Below are 20222 nucleotides of genomic sequence, written 5' to 3' on the forward strand. Positions count from 1 at the left end.
CAAGGGCAACAAAAGGGAATAAATAAATATAAAATAAATAAAAATAAATTAAAAAAAAGAAAGTCACAAAGTTAGTGACCACGTTGCATCTGAGTGAAGACTTAAGATGAGAGAATCAGTCACAGGAACAGTAGAGAAAAGAGCGATCCAGTCACAAAAAGCAGACACTTCCAGGAAGGAGCCTTTTTTGTTTGTGTGAAATCATTGGGAGGCATGTGGCTCACCCAGAGGAAAGAAAGTTGAGAGGAAGATACGTTTCAGGGGGGGCAGACTTTGCTTTATACTTTGTGCAAAGCAGTCTCACTGGAAGGTTTGAAATGCTGTAGTTGTCGACTGTATTTAGCATGACCTCCCCCCTTGATTTCTGTATTAACATAGTTATACGAATAGTAATAATGAGTCAAGGAAAAAGACATACAAACAGGTAAGATGGTATGCACTTGACTTCTATGAGAATTTGTTTTTGTAATTTATTATATATATGAATGCACGTACATGTTTTATATTTTATTACGTCCTTTCTTTTTTGTGTATAACTATACTTTTCTAATTCATTGTAAAGAATTTTATTAGTCATTTAATGCTGATTTACAAAATAATCTGGGTATAATTCCAGACAATTCCCACCTCCAGAGGTTTATGTCATCTCCTCCACTGAAAACTGCAATAGTTCTCCCAAGATCACCAATATGAGCTGGCTCTATAATCATCTATCTCTATATATGTCTATTTTTTTCAATTTTTTGATGGTTCTGCCTTCACTTCGTTTATGTCATCCCTTCACCTATTACTACTTCTTCCAGGAGTCTTTTCTTTTTTCCTCTTATCTCTCAGATAAGAGAAACAGTGCCTGGATTCCTCTGGTGTTTTTCAGATTCACTTCCTTTTCATTAATGGTATAAAAACAAGATTCCTAGTGATAAACACTTCAGATCCTGATGGAATTGGGGTACAGAGTCCTCTGGCTTACTTCCCCTGTCAGTTACCCCTCTGGAGTATGGACCAAAATTCTTTTGGGGGGATACAACAGGTGGGAGTTCTGGCTTTTTAATTGCTTCTCCATTGGACATGGATGTTGGCAGGTGGATCCATACCCTTAGCCTATTTCTATCTTTCCTTAGTGGGGTAGGGATCTAGAAAGTTGAGTCTTTAGGAAGTATCGGTGAGGTCATCTGCACAGAGAAGTCAAGATGGAATCATAGTAGCATCTGGAACTTAGTGTCTGAGAGGCAGTAAGATGGAAAGCAGGCTGGAATGTTTAATAAGCAGGAACCACAAAATAGGAATAGGACAAATGGAAATAGAGACTTTAGGGTGGAATGAATCTAGGAAGTCTATTTTAGGAATGTTCCTAGGAGCCTGTGTCTTAGTAATCTTTGCTTGAGCTTGATAGCTGACATGGGGTGGGGGGACTAGAAATATTGTCTGAGAAAATGTAGTCAGAATGGAGTTGGTGTATTGCACCAAAGTGAAAGACGGGTGGCGGGGGGCGGGAGTAGGCTTTGCATCCTGGATCATGATGGCAGAGGAGGACCTAGTGGGGGTTGAATTGTTATGTGGAAACCTGGGAAATTTTATGCATCTACATAATCCCCCAATAAAGATCATCTTACTCTGCCACTTGAAGAAGACATATATATATATATATATGTATATATATTTATAGAATCAGCTAATATTTGTGATCTTAGGAGAACTATTGCAGTTTTCAATGGAGGGGATAGGGATATAAAACTCTGGTGGGGTGGTGGAAATTATATAATTATACCCCAATTATTTTGTAAATAAATATTAAGTCACTAATACAAATTTATTAAAATTAATTAGGAAAGTATAGTTATACACACAAAAGAGAGAAAGAAAGTAATACTTATAAAATATGTATGTTTTTAAAATGATCCAGCTTCCCTGGAGAGAGTTGGGTAGTACCAGTCATTGCCAGTTCATAGTGAGGGCATCCTACCGAGGAAGCCCACTAAGGGGCTTTTGATGATGTTCCCAGTGGGTGTGACCAGTAATGGTAGAGAGAGGCATCTATTAGAGGTCTGGACCATATTATCTATGGGGAAATCCAAGGATTCCCCATCTAGAATCCCAGTATATTTATTATCTGGATTTTAACTCACACATGTGGTACTGAATCTGTCCAGGCACTTAATACTTTTTTAACTTGTGATTAATAGTCAGTCACAATATTGTAAGATTACATTGGATAGTTCCCCCAGCACAGCTGCTACCAGAGTTCTGTATTCATACTCTTCCACTACGCACAGATGACCACTATAGTTCTCAAAAGTCTTAGAAATAGTTTGCTTGGTTTCCGCTTGTTTTTTTCCACCCCCCCCCCCACATTTATGTATGTCAATCCCGTCGGTTTCACAATGTTTCACATATGAATGAAACCACCTGGTAGTAGTCTGTCATCTGTTTACTCGTTTTGCTAGACCTTCAGATGTGCTTCACCACTTGTGAAGCTTTCCCCCTGCAGGTGGGGAGCAGGGGCTTGAACCCAGGTCCTTGTGCTCTGTAGTGTGTGCACTTAACCAGGTGTGCCACTGCCTGGCCCTGACACAATGTTTACTTACTATAGATAAAGTCCAGATGTTGGATAAGACTCAAGAACATTTTGTAAATTTCACACTTTAACCTGCATATTAGGCAGAAGTGAGCAGTGACAAGAGGAATAAGCAAATAAGAAAGTGTGCTAGATCATGTCCTTCAGTGGGATAAAATAAGAAACTTTGCCTATGATTTTGGGAAATCTCATACAATTATAAGTGACCCAGGGAAGTCATTGAGAAATGTGAGTTCCCACTCTGTTATTAAAGGCAGCACCACTGAAGAGCAATTGAGAAATTCACTCTGGAGAGGACTTAACACTCTTACTGGTTTCAAAGTGATCTACTTCTGTTACAAGAAGTATTTTTAGAAATGTTATCTCAGTTTTTCCATGCTTGTATTTCTTTCCCTTCTAATTTTATACCTGACTACCCTGGATTGGTGTGTGTATTAGGGGGTGGGATACTAAAGGAGGAAGTGGAAGTTTCAAAAACCTAAAGGAATAAAAATCTCTTCCACTCAAGAAGCCAATGATCTATTCTCACAAAACCACTCTGTTGTCATTAAGTGAACTTATGTGAATCCTCCTACAAATGGAAGAACATTGAACCATTTTTCAAACTGTTATAGACGCATTAGTTAAATATAAAATATGTTTAGAGACGAATAAGATAATACAGACATGCTGGCTGAAAATAACACTGCAGGGAGATAGGGAGAATATGAAAATGTCTTCTCTTAAAATCTTGTTTTGCAAATAAGCTCTGCTTTAGTTACTGAATGAACAAAATCCTTTCATATTAGGAAACTGATACAAAAAATAATTTAGATAACATTTATTTTGAAAGGAATGGGATTGAAGGGTTATAAAGAATATTTTTTAATGTTTTGTTATCTTTACTTATTTATTGGAGAGAGACAGAAATTGAGAGGGAAGGGGGAGATAGAGGAGAGGAGAGACTGAGAGACACCTGTAGACAACCTTCAGCACTCCTGAAGTTTTCCCCCTGCAGGTGTGGACTGGAGACTTGCACCCAGACCCTTGAGCATTGTATTGTGTCTGCTACCACCCGGCCCCACAGAGAGTTTTCCTTTTTCTTCTCCTTCCTTCCTTCCTTCCTTCCTTCCTTCCTTCCTTCCTTCCTTCCTTCCTTCCTTTCTTCCTTCCTTCTTTCTTCCTTTCTTTCTTTCTTCCTTTCTTTCTTCCTTTCTTTCTTTCTTTCTCTTTCATTTTTTCTTTTTTTTTTTTTTTTGCCTCCAGGGTTATTGCTGGGGTTTGGTGTCTGCACCATGAATTCACTGCTCTTGGAAGCTTTTTTTCCCCCTCTTTTGTTATTATTATTATTATTGTGGTGGTGGTTATTATTATTCTTGTTATCAATGTCATTGTTGTTGAATAGGACAGAGAGAAATGGAGAGATATGGGGAAGACAGAGAGGGGAGAGAAAGACAGACACTTTCAGACCTGTTTCACCACTTGTGAAGCGGCCCCCCCTGAAGGTGGGGAGCCGGGGGCTAGAACCAGGATCCTTACACTGGTCCTTGCACTTCAAGCCACTTGCGCTTAACCCACTGTGTTACTGCTCAACCCCCTCGTGTTTTTCCTTTCTCTTTTCTGTTTTCCAGAGGCCTCCCTTGGAAAAATAAATATAAACACAAATCTTACATTACCAAATCTACAAGTGGAAAGTGAGAATAAAATCACAAATGTTGGAGGAAGGCATATCACTGCAATGGGCAATGTAGATGGAGAGAGACTGGAAATTGAAAATAAATTTATTTTCCAAAAGCGCTGATGATACTGCTTACCAAAACTTTTTTTTTTTCAAGCCGACAAAATCAAGTTTGTGGTAGACAGATACAATAACTACAACCACTACTTTAACATTGGTTAAACTCTGTCTAATTTGATATGCTTGAGTAAATTGATTTCCTTAACAAGCCAATCCTACTTGTCACAATGACTAGGACAAAAATAGTTAAGACTCTAAGCAAAGTCAACTTGCTTCTGCACTTCAAGTTTTATGAACTACAGTGTATAAACTGTGCACCTCTCTTTAGATATTACCAAAAAAAAAAGTTGGAAAGAAAATAGGAAAAAAAGGTGCATTTTGATTTTTCTGTTCCTTTCTTTGAAATGTATTTTTGTGTGGTATACTATGTGCATGTAAGAATTTATGCCAAGTGGCCTCAGTTGGAGGGATGCTCTGTTCCTCACCCCCTGTGCTGGAGTGATGCTTTGTTCCTACGCACTACAACCCCCCCCCCCCCAGCTCCCAAAGGTCTCTCTCTCTCCCCCCTTTCTCTTTCTTACTTTTGCTCATATTAATAAATAATTTTTGCAAGAGAGTTAGCACAGCAATGGTGCACAGTGCCTGCATGCTAGAGACCCTGTGTTTATTATCTGATACCACCAATAGTTAAAGCTGAGTGAAACTAGCATATATGTGTGTGTGCATGTGTGTGTGTGTGTACTTACATGGATGTCTATGTGCAATCTACATAGATTGTATGTTGTTCTTAAAAATATAATACAGGGGGAGTTGGGCGGTAGTGCAGTTGGTTAAGCACATGTGGTGCTAAGCACAAGGACCAGCATAAGGATCCTAGTTCCAAGCACCAAGGATCCCAGTTCCAGGCACCAAGGGTCCCGGTTCCAGGCCCCCGCCTCCAGGCCCCCGCTTCACAGGCAGTGAAGCAGGGCTGCAGGTGTTTATCTTTCTCTCCCGCTGTCTATCTTCCCCTCCTCGCTCCACTTCTCTCTGTCCTATCTAACAATGACCACATCAATAACAATAGTAACTACTACAACAATAAGAAACAAGGGCAACAAAAGGGAAAACAAATATATATATTTGTTGGGATGTGTAATCTGAAGAGTTTGTCAAGGAAGGCTTAAAGTCGTGAACTCTCTTCCTCTCAAATTCATACAACCCCCTAAATGTAAAACTGCCTCTCAAGAATTAATTTTAGTGCATTTTTAAATCAATTTTATTGCACAAAATAAAATATTCTTGTAACTTCCATTTCACACTTCAGAAAAGGTTTTCATTATATAACTTATATTTTTATTATAAAACTTTTATTATAATAGCCCAATTTTCTGTTGGGTTGTATGTTAAAAGGCGAATGGGGGGGCTATGAGGGGTAAAATTATGTCTAGAAGTTTGAACTGCTATAGACAAGCATGCCATAAATACTTACAATGATAAAAAGACACTTAAGTTTTTTTTTTTAATATTCCATTTGGGCCCATTTTATAGACTTATGTGTTCAGTTTCTTATAACTCAGTATATCAGTCACAAGGGATTATTTCCATTCTGGAAACTGAACTCACAACTCTGGCCTCAGTGAAGTTCTCCCATCCCCATCACCATTTTTTTATTATTATTATTATTATTATTATTATTATTATTTAGAGCTAGTTTGTAGTTATTGGGCTGTGTAATATCAATCAATCAATTTCCTGCCTATGGAATTTTGGGGGTTAGATATACTTTCTTATTTCCTTTTTGTCTTTTTTTTTTTTTAAGTACAAAATGTTAGTGTTTCCACTGATACATTCTCAAAATTCCATGGATCTTCTATTTATGTATAAGAGGCTGACTTCATTAGACAAGAAGCTCCTTTACAAATCTTCTCGGAATAAAGGCATCTCCCTCCTAATATCTGCTGAGAGAGCTGAGGAGATTCATGGTTCACACGCCTAATCTCTTCAGTGAGGCCTCTCTGTGAAGGTCTTCTGAGCCCTGTGGGTTACTAGCAAAAGGTTTCCAGCCACATCCTGGTTTGCTCTCCACAGCTTTCTTTCCTTGGTCCTCCCAGGTGATATAGGCATACTTGAGCTGAGCAAGTGATGCCAAGGCAGGCATTCTACCCAGACCCATCCAGTACTTAAAAAAAAAAAAGAGTTGTTTTATGAATGACCCATAACAGTGTATCACACTTAGGACTGAATATGCAGTCGAATGGAGATCTTACATTCTGCCACTGATCTGCTTCTTGGCTGCTCCTCCTCTGTATATATATATATATATAGTAATTAGGATACTTAATAGTTAAAACATCAGACTTCATGAACTGATTAGAGAGAAGACAATGGATTGAAGACAGTGTTGTTATTATCTATCTATATATATGTATATATATATATTTTTTCTGCCACCAAGGTTATCTCTGGGACTCTGTGTCAGCCCAATGACTCCATTACTTCATACGGGCATTTGTCTTTCTTTCTTTCTTTCTTCCTTCCTTCCTTCCTTCCTTCCTTCCTTCCTTCCTTCCTTTCTTTCTTTTTTTTTCTTTCTTTCTTTTTTTTTTTCTAAATAGAGGGTGGGAAACAGAGGTAGAGAGGGAGTGAGACAGTGAGGAGAGACATCTGCTGTATTGCTTCATCACTCGTGAGCTACACTCCCTCTAAAGGTTGGGGTCTGGGGCTTAAGCCTGAGTCTTTCATACATGATAATGTGAGTCACCACCTGCCCCTCAAGAAGGTAATATATATACATATACACATACACATACACATACACATACACATACATATACATCATATACATATACATATACATACACATACACATACACATACACATACATATACATCATATACATATACATCATATACATATACACATACACATACATATACATCATATACATATACATATACATATACATATACATATACATATACATATACATATACATATACATATACATATACATATACATATACATATACATATACATATACATATACATATACATATACATTGGAAACACAAGACCATAGGATAAGAGGGGTACAATCCCGCACAATCTCCACCACCAGAACTTCATATCCCATCCCCTCCCTGATAGCTTTACTTTTCTTAATTCTTCTCTAAGGTTTTTTATTTGACAGAAACACACACACAGTGTAAGTTTGTATTTCTTTGGAAATTTGCCATTACATAACAAAGAGAGATTCTTAGCGTGATTCTGGTGATGATATGTATTTCTATGATGTTCTACTCCTCTTTAGTAGTTCATTTAAGAAAAACACAGCTGGAAGTTGGACGGTGGTGCAGGGTTAAGCGCACGTGGCGCAAAGCACAAGGACCGGCGTAAGGATCCCAGTTCGAGCCCCCGACTCCCCACCTGCAGGGGAGTCATTTCACAGGCAGTGAAGCAGGTCTGCAGGTGTCTGTCTTTCTCTCCCCCTCTCTGTCTTCCCCTCCTCTCTCCATTTCTCTCTGTCCTGTCCAACAACAACGACATCAATAACCACAACAATGTTAAACAACAAGGGCAACAAAAGGGAAAATAAATAGATAAATATTAAAAAAAGAAAAATACAGCTGTTGGCCTGTCAATTTTGTGACTCAGAAAGTATGTATCCATATTAGTTTTTGTTTTGTTTGTTTTGTGCCGGGGACCAAACCCAGGGCCTTATAAATGGGAAGCATGCACTTTGTCATTGAACTACATTATAACCTGAATCAAAACTTATATGAAACTTGTCACAGTAAGTAAAAAGGGAAAGGGAAAGCCTCTGAAATTATAGGGATTAATTTCCGAGTCTTGTAAAGAAAACAGTGGATTCTAACAGAAACCTCCTCCGTAGTCATCTCAGCAGTATCTAGGAGGAACCTATGTGGAAACAGAAGCCTTATCACTTGTCTTTTTAAAAAGGGCACATAATGAGGAAGTCTCTTTGAAGTTTACAGTGTAGACTTCTTATAACATAATGTGTTGACTATTTTTTTCAGCCACGTGTTTCAGCTGTCAGAAAGTGAGTCAATTAGTTTATGTATTTATGTATAAATATGTGTTATGCTGGAGAACACAAATAGTCATATTTTTTGTAGATCTAATAGGGAAAAATGTGACAAAAGTGTTCACATGTAGATATTGTTGTTGTTAGAACAGTTCTGAACTGACAACAAAATCGAAAGACACAGGAATAACTCCTTCATCCTTTCCCCAATGGATGCATACCCACCCCCTACTGAATATCGCAAACAAGATATTACTTTCCAAACCTATTTATTCACTAATGATAGAGAAAAAGAGGAGGAGAAGGAAGAGAGAGAGAGGAGAGAGAAAAAGAGAGAGAGACAGGAGAGAGAAAGAGAGAGAGAGAGGAGAGAGAGAGAGAGGAGAGAGAGAGAGAGAGACTGAGAGAGAGAGAGAGCCAGTAATCACTCTGGCATATGCAATGCCTAGAATCAAACAGGGGACCTCATGCCTGGGAATCTAACTTTTTATCTACTCCTCCATCTCCTAGGCAACAATATTACTTTTTTGTAACCAATGAATCTACACTCATAAACAACCCAAGTTCATAGTTTAATCACTCCTGGTGTTGAACAGTTTATGCGCATAGAATAAAATACAATGGCATATATCCATTACATTAAGCAGAGTATGTCACTCCCCCCAACATCCTCTGTGTAGTGGTCTGGGAGGTGTTGCAGTAGATAAAGCATTGGATTCTCAAACATGAGGTCCTGAGTTCAATCCCCAGTAGCACATATACCAGAATGATGTCTGGTTCTCTCTCTCTCTCTCTCTCTCTCTCTCTCTCTCTCTCTCTCTTCTCTCTCTCTCTCTCACTCTGTCTCTTTCCTCTTTTTCATGAATAAATAAATAAAATCTTCCTTAAAAATCCTCTGTATTTTGCCTATTTTTCTTCTCACTGTACCCCCTTATCTCTGTAGTTTTGAATGTCATAGAGTTTGAACCATATAGTGAACCCTTTTCCAAATTTTTTCTTCCCTTGCATGATTTGCTTTAGGTTCCTCCTCATCTTTTTAAAAATTTATTTATTTCCTTTTGTTGCCCTTGTTATTTTATTGTTATAGTTATTATTGTTGGATAAAACAGAGAGAAATGGAGAGAGGAGGGGAAGACAGAGAGGGGGAGAGAAAGATAGACACCTACAGACCTGTTTCACTGCCTGTGAAGCGACTCCCCTGCAGGTGGGGAGCCAGGGACTGAAACTGGGATCCTTAGGCTGGTCCTTGCACTTTTCACCACGTGCGTTTAACCTGCTGTGCTACCACCTGACTCCCCTCCTCATCTTTTTATGTCTTCATCATTCTTTTTTTTTTTTTAATGCTGAACAATAGTCTATTGTATGAATGTTCTACCAAAGTTATTTACTCATTCACTATTGAAAGACATCTTGCTTTCTAACTTTTGACAATTATAATTTTCTATAAACATTCATGTGTACAGTTCTGAGTGGACAAAAATTTCACCTCCTTTGGGCAAATAACAACAAGCATATATATTCCTGGAATGTATGGTAATAACATAGTTATTTTGTAAGGACCCACTTAGTTGTTTTCTAAGTTGCTGAGTCATTTTTATATCCCCATTTCCTCCATTGGAAGTAACAGTAGTTCTCCCAAGGTTGCAAATGTGGGTTGACTATTATTTCTATTATTTCTATTTCTATCTATCTATTATTATTATTTCTATTATTTCTATTTATATCTATCTATATGTCTGTGTGTGTGTACATATATTTGCCCACTCGCCATGTTTTTCTTTTTTGAAGTTCATTCTTTGTTTCTATCATCTTCTCTCCATCTTTTTAAAATTTTTTATATTGATTCACAAAATCACAGGTCAACAAGGGTATAATTCCACACTATTCCCACCTCCAGAGTTCTGAATCTTCAGTCTCCCTGCTGCAAGCCACTCTGCCATTCTCCTAAGGTTGTAGACAGGGGCCAATCATCATCTCTACAACTACATTTACAGAGTTGCCACCTTTTTCTTCCTGATCCAGTCTTCTCTTCCCTTCCAGGCCACTTATGACAACATTATTACCTCCATATGCCCCTCTTCTTTTCCTCCTCTCACTCTGGGTGCTGAAGGAGCTAGATTTCAAAGCTCTCTTATCTTCTTTCTCCTAGCACTTCTCCCCTGATAAGAGTATGCATCAAGGTTGTTTTGTGGGTGCAGAAGGAAGGAGTTCTGTCTTCTGTAATCGCTTCTCCACTGGACATGGGCATTGGCAGGTTGATCCATACCCCCAGCCTGTTTCTGTCTTTCCCTAGTGGTATTTGCTCACTTTTTTCTATCGGTCTGCCTTCTCTTCCTTTCTAAGTCACACTTATTGCTACTTCTGAATGTCGTCCTTGTTTCCTCTGCTCTGGAGTTCTGATGAAGTTGGAATTCAGAGCCTTTTGGTCATCTTCTCTATCATTTATCCCCCTCTGGGTGTATGGCCCAAAATTCTTTTGGGCATGCATAAAATGGAAGTTCTGGCTCCTGTCATTGTTTCTTCACTGCAAATGTGAATTGGCAGGTGGATCCATACCCTCAGCTTGTTTCTGTCTTTCTATAGTGGGGTAGGACTCTGGAGAGGTGAGGTTCTGGGACACATTGGTGACATCATCTGCCCAGGAAAGTCAGGATGGATTCATGATAGAATCTGTAATTTGGTGGATGAAAGATGGTAAGATATAAAGCAGGACAAAATGATTAATGAACAGGAACCAGAAAGTAGGAACATAGCAGATGAAAATAGGGATCTTAGGATGGAAAGAAGTGAGGAAGTTTATTTTAGATCTGTTCTCAGGAGCCTATGACTTTTGTAGATCTTGCATGAGTTTGATAGTTAACTTGGAGGTAAACAAAAAAAATGTTATCTGGGAAGGTAGTATCTGAGTTGAGAATATGGCTACAAAGCTGGCAGAGAATAGCTCCCAAACTGGAAGAAAAATCTATGAATACAATTAACTGCTTCTCTGGTCAATCTGACCCAGGCCCCATATATACCTGTATTTAGCACAGGATTCTGTGTAACCTGAATCCTTGTCAGTCTGAGCTGCAAGTTCATGGTCACAGCTGGGAACCTTCTAGGCTGCTCTCATTTCAGGACCCATCTTCCTCAAGTGACAGAGGAGGCTTACCCAGCCTCCCTCAGAGAGTGGGGCAGTCCCTACCATTGATGCTCTACAGAGACGGTAAGGTCCTAGAGAGGCTCACAAGATGGTTTATGATAATGTTTTGGATGGAAGTGACCAGTGATACTGGAGAAAGGGCTCTATTACAGGTCTAGGTCCATTATATCTGTTTGGGAATCCAAAAATTCTCCAGCTAGGGCCCCAGATGATGGGGTGGCCTGGTATTGACTAAAAAGTTCATCATTAAGTGAGCCAGTTTCTTGCTCTTATTGAACTTTTGTATGAACTGGGATCTTTACATATGGTAACATGTGCATTCAACCAGGCCCACATTGAGTTTTAATAACTGCATACTTTGGGAGAAAATTTCATCAGATGAATCTGTTTGTAAATGTTTTGCATCTGTTTTAGCCAGAGTATTCTTTTGGGTTGTTGCTGGGGCTCACTGCCTGCACCACGGATCCACTGCTCCTGGAGGCCACCTTTTCACCACTCCATTGCCCTTGTTATTGTGTTTACCATTGTTATTGTTGATGTCATTCGCTGTTGGATAGAACAGAGAGAAATGGAGAGAGGAGGAGAAGACAGAGAGGGGGAGAAAAAGAGAGATACCTGCAGATCTGCTTCACTGCCTGTGAAGCGACTCCCCTGCAGGTGGGGAGCGGGGGCTCAAACCAGGATCCCTACGCCAGTCCCTGTGCTTGGCGCCAGGTGTGCCTAACCCACTGCACTATCGCCCGACCCCCCCCCCCCAGAGTACTCTTAAACACCACTTCCCTCACCATGCAACTATTACCAGTGTGCACAACAGTTGGTCCTAGAAAAGTCACATTGGCATTCCCTGCTGACATGTGTTACAGTCAGCTATAGAATGTTTCCTAAAGTTCAAGAAAACACACTGCATTTGTAAATTAAATAAAATGGCACACATTGCTAATTACTTATGTTCGGTTATATTTATCTGCCTCCTGTGGATTGAGTTGCTGCCAATGTATTTAGTTCCATAAATATTCCTGTTCTAGTCCTACTCTTCCTGGCTTCATAGTCAATATGTAGCTTCTAGTCACATCTCAAATAAATATTGGCAAAGAAATTCAGATCTCTAAGCTGTCTTAGCATATTGATGTGTTCTCAGCTGGAGGAGAAATATCAAAACATAATCCTCAATGTTCATCATGTTTATCAACCTTTATTATAGGGCACTTTGACTATCGTGGATTCAATGAGTCAAACAGTGTTTTCATGTTTCTTTCATAGTCTGATATAATGAACTAAGTAAAGTTGATGTTTAGTATCCTCCAAGTGTATTTGTACTTGATGGTATTTTCCTGTGAAATGAAAGAGAGTTAGGAAAAAATGAGCTTATGTATTGACTCTGACAGAACACATTATAGCAAAATCCAAAGAAACTGGAAGGTAAACTGAACTATTGAACTGGGAAATTGCTATGTCAAAAAGGTATTCTTGGAATTATACTCAAGAGAACAATGTTAAGATTAATAAGCCGTTTTTTTTTTCCAATATAGATTTTTTCCCCTTTTGAGACCTTGGCTTCCTATTATTGATATAGTCTGTTGATCTCAAATCAAATATCCTTTTACACTTTATTCTTTCTTGGGATTCATTTCCTGGAAACTAAAGGTAGAGTATAACATCTTATTTTCTTAACAATTAGTTGAGGTCAGAAAAAAATAAAGACTTAGCCAAAGGGAAATCAGAGTTCTAGTGTTCAGAATAAACTTGGGTGTTCATTCCCTAACCCTAGGGGAGGTCATGTACATATATTTTACTAATATATTATTTAACATCATATCCTTAAGGTGTTTCCTGAGTCCCTCTTTTGGTGCCAACGTCCTTTCCAAATCCAAATTCTTCATCAGAATCAAGGATGTTGCTTTATAGTTACCTGCCTATTGACTGAGGCAATACTGGTTTGCATAAGTGTATGTAATAGAGGTACACTATTTTTTATAAAAAGAAAACATTGACAAAACCATAGGATAAGAAGGGTACAACTCCACACAGTTCTCACCACCAGAACTCCGTATCCCATCCCCTCCCCTGACAGCTTTCCTATTCTTTAACCCTCTGGGAGTATGGACCCAGGGTCATTGTGGGATGCAGAAGGTGGAAGGTCTGGCTTCTGTAATTGCTTCTCTGCTGAACATGGGTGTTGACTGGTAGATCCATACTCCCAGCCTGTCTGTCTCTTTCCCTAGTGGGGCAGGGTTCTGGGAATGCAGGGCTTCAGGACACATTGGTGGGGTTGTCTGTCCAGGGAAGTCTGGTTGGCATCCTGCTAGCATCTGGAACCTGGTGGCTGAAAAGAGAGTTAACATACAAAGCCAAACAAATTGTTGAACACAGAGGTACACTTTTACCTCTCTTCAATTGTGTTACACAGTCCACCCACCACGAGGGTAACATATCCCTTCTCTTCAGTCTGGTGAGGTTCTCCATCCTTCCACACCCTTTCTCCCTTTCACTTTTAGTATCTTCAGTTTTGTGAATGGCTTTCCTTTAGAGACCAGTGACTAAGGATGTCACTCCCATTTCCTTCTTATTCTTTTTTTTTTATATTTATTTATTTAGTTTTGTTTTGTTTTGCCTCCAGGGTTGTTGTTCATTACACCAGGTCTGCTGCATTGCTTGATGCTGTGGTCTATTTACATAATCATTGTTTTGTCTGAGACCTGCCTTGCCTGCAGGGCATTGGTTTAATCCCCACTGCTTTGAGCTCTTTTTCCACTCCGCCCCCTCTCCTAGTCACTTACTTTTCTCCACCCTGCCACTTCCTTCCTGGAAATTATAAATGCAGATTCTTTTCTGATCAATAAACATTAGATTGTGTTCCCGTTCAGCCACAAGAGTTCCTGGTTCCTCTCCCATGTCCTGAGTAAGCCCCAGCCTAGGTTGGCTCCAGTCGAATTCTCTCCAACCTGGAGAGCACGTGCCTGGGAAGAAACACCCTCAGGCTAGCCAGGCACAGGGTTATTGCTGGGGCTTGGTGCCTACACCACAAATCCACTGCTCCTAGAGGCCATTTTCCCCATTTTATTGCCCTTGTTGTAGTTGTTATTTTTGTCATAGCTATTGTTGTTGGATAGGACAGAGAAAAATCGAGAGAGGAGGGGAAGACAGAGAGGAGGAAAGATAGACACCTGCAAACCTGCTTCACCACTTGTGAAGCAAGCCCTGCAGGTGGGGAGCTGGGGGCTCAAACCAGGATCCTTATGCTGGCCCTTGCACTCTGAGCCATCTGTGCTTAACCCACTGCACTACCACCCAGTCCCCTCCTTCTTGTTCTTGTATCTCTTTCTCAAACTATTTCAAAATCATAATATGACTTCTGGTATCTGATAATTAGAGAGAGAGCACGAACGAGAGAGAGAATGATATAAGACGTATAGTTTCTGGCTCAGTTACTCCAGCAGGTAATGTTCAAGTTGTATTATGGGGTGTGGGGGGGTAATCCCAAGTAATATGTTACAGTGATGCCTGTAGTCATTTAAGGAAGCCCTACCAGAAAGCTGGTAGTTTTGACAACTTAGCTATCTTCTTTTGAGAAGCTTATTCCATCACCATATTCCATAAAATCGTGCATGAAAATGTATTAATTAACTTTTTAAAATTTCTTTTAAAATTTAAAGTAAAGTGAAGGCCACACAAAACTTTCATGTGAGAGTTCCCAGATTTGATCAAGCAAAATTTAAGTACACATTTTTTTGTTTGTTTGTTTTTTTAAAGCATGTACTTTTTGTACAGGAAAACCATACTTGTGGTTTAGGTGAGAATTCAGTAAGATAAAGTGAAATGACTTGACCTATTATATAAAAGAAAATGCTAAGTGTTTACAAACTTTATATTCACAGTGTTCTTGTCGCTAAACACTTCCTTACTAATTGCAAGATAATTGTTTTTAGAAAAAAGGAGTAAAAAAATTGTCTTTATTTTGAAAACTAACAGTAGCATGTTTACTCTCCTTTATGATTTTATATTCAGAGCAAATAACTATGATTACTCCTGGAATAACAAGTAAGCAAATATGAATTAAAACATTGTAATACTTCTTAAGTTGTCCAAACTGTGGAAAAAAAGAGAAAGGTGACAATTTCTGTTGTTCAAATGGTAGAAAACAATTTGTCTGAAGAGTTACTTACATTTGATTAGCAGAGAAACATATCGCCTTGAGATTTCTTCAGTTGTCTGATGTCTTTCTTTTCCTTTTTCTAGTGATAATTTACTGGAAGATCTTACCTGGGAAGGTATATGACCCATTTAGGAAAGAATTTGACCACCTTTTGTGCATAAAATAACTAAAACAAATAAACATTGATATTGATAAAAGAGATAAGCCTGACTTCTACATATATATAAATCTATTTCTCCACTTCTGACTTTTGTGACCAAAAATACCAGTCTAGATTTACCCATTTACGGACAAAACATTTCAATTACTTGGTCCAAGAAAAGCTGAAATGTCACTTCAAATGTAAAGAAGTATAATAAAAGATAAAGGTTGTTTGTTTTTTAATATCTTTATTTCTTGAAGTGTTCTGATTTGCGCAAGATGAGCCAGGAGAGGACTGGGAGAACTGAAGGAACTATTCTTATCAGTTAGTGTGGGTAGTTAGTCCTGTTTGCTTCCTGTACAAAACCAGTAACCCTGACCACATCTTGTGAAGTTCTCTTTTATACAATGTTGTTTTTTTTTGCCTCCAGGGTTATTGCTGGGGCTCAGTGCCTACACCATGAATCCACTGCTCCTGGAGGCCATTTTCCCCTCTTTTCTTGCCCTTGTTGTTGTAGCCTTGCTGTGGTTATTATTGTTGTTGTTGACAACGTTCATTGTTGGATAGGACAGAGAGAAATGGAGAGAGGAGGGGAAGACAGAGAGGGGGAGAGAAAAACAGACACCTGCAGACCTGCTTCACCGCCTGTGAAGTGACTCCCCTGCAGGTGGGGCGGGGGCTCGAACTGGGATTCCTAGGCCAGTCCTTGTGCTTTGCACCATGTGCACTTAACCCCTGTGCTACCACCCGACCCCCTACACAATGTATTTTATGTCACAAAATGTTGGACACCGGCATGGTAAAATCTGTACTTGATATCGGAAACACTGTCAGCCTTTTCTTTACCTCACGTCACCTTTATTGAAAACATTTAAGTCTCCTGGAATATGAAATAGCAATGGTTTCTCTTTTATGATCTTTATTAGTTATTTAATACTGGTTTGCAAGATTATAAAATAATAGGAATATAATTCCATATCCTTCCTACCACCAGAGTTCTGTGTCCCCCACCCCCATAGGAAACTGCAATATCCCAAAGTCAGAAATATGAGTTGACTTTATATCTATCACTATACCTTTAACTATTCTTTTTTTTTTTATTGTTGTAGTTATTGTTGTCTTCTTTGTTGGATAGGACAGAGAAAAATGGAGAGAGGAGGGGAAGAGAAAAAGAGACACCTGCAGACCTGCTTCACTACCTGTGAAGTGACTCCCCTGCAGGTGGGGAGCTGGGGCTCAAACAGGGATCCTTACTCCAGTCCTCGTGCTTTGCCCCATACACGCTTAACCCGCTGCGCTACCGCCTGACTCCCACCTTTAACTATTATTATAAGCCTATACCTATGCCTAGGCCTATCTATATATATTGTCCATTTTTTCTGTGGTCCTCCCTTCACTTCCTTTCTAAGTCACACTAACACTATTACCAAGTGTCCTTCTGTTTTATTCTCTCTTAGATAAGAGAAACAGTGTCTGGTTTCCTCTGGTGTTTTTCTGATTTTCCTCCCTTTCAGTGATACTATAAAAATAAGATTTCTAGTGACAGATATTTCAGGTCCTGATGGACTTGGGGTTCAGAGCCCTTTGGTCATCTTCCTCTATCAATTACCCCTCTGAGAATATGGACTAAAATTCTTTTGGGGGTTCAGGAGGCAGGCATTCTAGCTTCAGTCATTGCTTCTCCACTGGAGTGGACACTGGCAGGTCCATCTGGAGAGAGCAATGTTTCATTGAACAATCTGAGTGAGTAACTGTATAAAGGATCATTTGCATAATAGTGCATGATTTCTTTGGCTACAAATATCAGAAAGCTTCTAATGCATTTAGATGTTTTAGAAGTTATTTTCCCCACTCCAGTTCTCAGAAGGAGCCCAAATGGTTGCATTTTAATGTAGATCTATGCACAACCCCTGCCAGCAGGTACCTGTGGGAGAATGGAAGTCTGCTTTCTCCAGGCATAGCTTCCACCTCCACCTCCACTTCGTAACAAAACCTTCTCTGCAATGGTTATTTTCTCCTTTGCTACCTCATTTGCTTTTATACCTCAACTCACATTTAATTCTTCCATTTAGATGGTCTGACTTGTTCTCCTCCTTGTACACAAGGCATCTGTAAATTCCAAATAAAGTTCTTTTTTTTTTTTCCATAAGCCTTCCTGGTCTGAATACATTATGTTATCTGATCTTTGGAGCATCTTAGGACACAAAGATCTTCATGAGTTGCAGAAGGTGGAAAGTCTGGCTTCCATAACTGCTTCTCCAATGGACATGGGCGTTGACAGGTCAACCCATACTCCCAGCGGTGTTGAATAGATAATAACTCTTCTAACATATGAGTTACCCCCCCCTTTGTTTTTCTTCTTTAAAGATGGGAATGCACACAGGGCCTGGTGCATATATGCTACCACTGAACAGACTAGTCAGAGCAATTTTTCAATTCTTTATTTGTCAAGAGTAAGAGGAGAGAAGGAGAGAGATTCAGAGATACCATACCTTTCTACCATCCAAAGAATTAACCCTGTGATGTTCAAACTGTTCTCCTGTGGTACCAGAGTAACAAGGTAACGGGTATAATTCCACATGTTTTCATCACCACTGTTCTGTGTCCCCATTCCCTCCATTGGAAACTGCAGTGGTTCTCCCAAAGTCACAAGTATGGGTTGACTATTAATTCTATAATTATCTGTATAAATATATAGATTGCCCATTTTTCCCCTTCTGGTCTTACCTTCTCCTCCTTTCTTCTATATGTATAGCTACTTTTGAATTTCCTTTCCTTTCCCTCTTCTCTTTTTGGGTCCTGATGGAGTTGGCATTCAGAACTCTCTGGTCATCTTCCGCTACCATTTCTCCCCCTCTGGGAGTATGGACAAAAATTCTTTTGGGGGTGCAGAAGGTGGGAGTTCTGTCTTCTGTGATTGCTTCTCTACTGGACATGGGTGTTGGCAGGTCTATCCATTACCCTAGTCTATTGCTCTTTCCCTAGCGGGGTAGGGTTCTGGAGAGGTGAGATTCTGGGAGACATTTGTGAGGTCATCTGCCCAGAGAAGTTAGGATGGAATCATAGTCGCATCTGCAACTTGGTGGCTGAAAAGTGGTAAGATATAAAGTAGGAAAAAAAAAAAAAAAAACAATATACAGGAACCAGAAAGTAGGAATAGCACAGATGAGAATAAGGGTCTTAGGGTGGAGAGAAGCCAGGAAGGCTATTTTAGATATATTCTTAGGGGTCCATGACTTTAGTAATTTTTTATTGAGCTTGATAGCTAACTAACATGGAGGTGGACTAAAACTATTGTCTGGGAAGATAAGAATAAAGCTACAAACTTGGATTAGGGCAGGAAATAGCTCCCAAACTTGAAGAAATTATACATAAATACAATAAACTGTTTACTACATAGATCTGACCTGGGGCCCACATATATTCACATTTAGCACAGCAGGTCTGTAGAACCTCCCAGGCCCTATAAATCTGAGCTAGCCCAAGGGAGGGCTTATTATGATGTTCCTGATGGAAGTGACCAGTGATGGTGGAGAGAAGGATCTATTTGAGGTCTAGGCCCATCATATCTGTGTGGGAATGCAAAGATTCCCTGACTAACAACAGCAACATCAATAATAACTATAACAATAAAACAACAAGGGCAACAAAAGGAGATAAAGAAAGAAAGAAAAGAGAAAAAAGAATAATAAAATATTTTATCATATATCTTATATCTAACTTCTCAGTTGACTTGGACTTTGCTGTGCAATCTTCACATAAAAAGGATTGCAGTTACTAAGTAGACACTCTGTCAAGTTTTAATTATAATGTTTTCCCATGTTTTGTGAAAGGCACTCCCTTCCCTAAATTTTTATGTAGTTCCTTTGTTTATGTATTTTTTGCATAATTTAAATGGTTTAACTTTGGAGTCAACTTGTTTAGGTTCAACTTTCATTCAGTGTATGTGTTAGGTATGATATTTTGGACAATTCAAATAATTTTTTTTTTACTTTACATATGTATGTCACATATAAATCATAATATTTAGTTTTTAGTACTTTTTTATGCATTTTACTGGTGAAGTTTCAGTTCATTTAAATTTACTTAATACTCAGTTCAGTTCAGCTTTTTATTTTCAAACTTTTAGCCAGCTGTATTAGAAACATTTAAATGAAACCATTGTTTTTACACTGATTCAAAATGTGACCTTTATCACACCTACTTTTCTTATTTGATTTATATATTTCTGGCTTCCTTTTTTTTCTTTTTGGTTACATTTTTTAAATTCCCTGTAGTTTTCCCCTTTATAGTAATACTCTGTCTGGCTGCAAAACAAAATAATATATAAACTAAAAGGAAACATACATGAAATGGTAAATGTGAATGAGGAATAAGGATGATCCACGGGACAATATTCAAGGTTCTTTCCTAATTGTGCTTAGTGGAATGTGTAATCCCGACATATTATTAGATACACCCTTG

The sequence above is a fragment of the Erinaceus europaeus genome, chromosome 12, assembly GCF_950295315.1.
Source record: "Erinaceus europaeus chromosome 12, mEriEur2.1, whole genome shotgun sequence".
Lineage (NCBI taxonomy): Eukaryota > Metazoa > Chordata > Mammalia > Eulipotyphla > Erinaceidae > Erinaceus > Erinaceus europaeus.